Below are 1095 nucleotides of genomic sequence, written 5' to 3' on the forward strand. Positions count from 1 at the left end.
ACACCAGTGCCAAAGTGGCTCCTGGAAAGTGGGTGGCGGATTGCTGCTGGGCTGCCTTATTGGTGCAGAACTTTCCAGGCAAAAGTTCTATTTTTGTCCTGCAGTGGGATCTCTGCCTGACCTGAAATCAGATGACTGAGCATACAACTTCTCCAAATCAGGATTTCCAAAGGAGGGGCTATTTTGTAATGCAAACTTTGGCTTTCTTGGTTGACAAGGCTATGGACAGACCTGCCTGGACAGGCCTTTCCAGGAATCTGGCTCTTCTTTCACCCCCTCTGGCTTCCTCAGGCCTGAAGTACTGGCTTGCCCACCACAAGGGGGTGCTGGACATAATTCCTTGCAAGAAAACCTAGATTCCCTAGGGCTTTACAGAATGAGGGGCTCAGAGCACGGAGGGTGGGAGGCAGGGAAGCAGCATGGGGAGGCACGAAACTTGGTCCTTACACATTTCTAAGGACTCAGGGGAATTGTTTCAGGAACACGTCTTGTAAATTCTTATTCTTTGGGCTGTAGTATTCTCACAGCACAGTTTAGGGAGCAAAGAAGCAGAAAGAGGGTGGGAGAGATGAAGCCAGCCAAGTGGGCCTTGCAAGATTCTCAGTGCAGCTCTGATTGGGGGCACCTGTTCAAGCCCCTGTGGTGTGGCAGTAGAGAGATGAAAAAGCCACCAGTCATGTTCTCCTCTTCCCCACTAGAATAGAGCCTAGTGGGATGATTAGAAGTCCAAGGACACTAATAGGTGATAGAAGATGTCAACTGAAAAAAAAGTGTGACTTAAAAGCTGCAAAGTTATGTTATTCGGGGACCTTACTGAGGACTATAGCCTGGAAAACAGCCTCTCAGCTCACAGAAACTGTTCCAAAGAGGTGAGGGAGGAGCCAGGATAGGTAGGAATTTTTGCTGGAAAAAAAAAAGTGTAGTTGAATACCAGAAGACTAGTGCTAATCACAAAAACCAAACATCTCAAGTTAATAAATTTAGTACTTTTCTATGCATGGGAAGTCTGGGCTCCTTGAAATTCTTCATTAGATACACTCTTATCTAGGACCCGTATACCATTCTCCATCCTGAATTCCCCTCAGGGCACACGTT

This window comes from Dama dama, chromosome X, assembly GCF_033118175.1.
Source record: "Dama dama isolate Ldn47 chromosome X, ASM3311817v1, whole genome shotgun sequence".
NCBI lineage: Eukaryota > Metazoa > Chordata > Mammalia > Artiodactyla > Cervidae > Dama > Dama dama.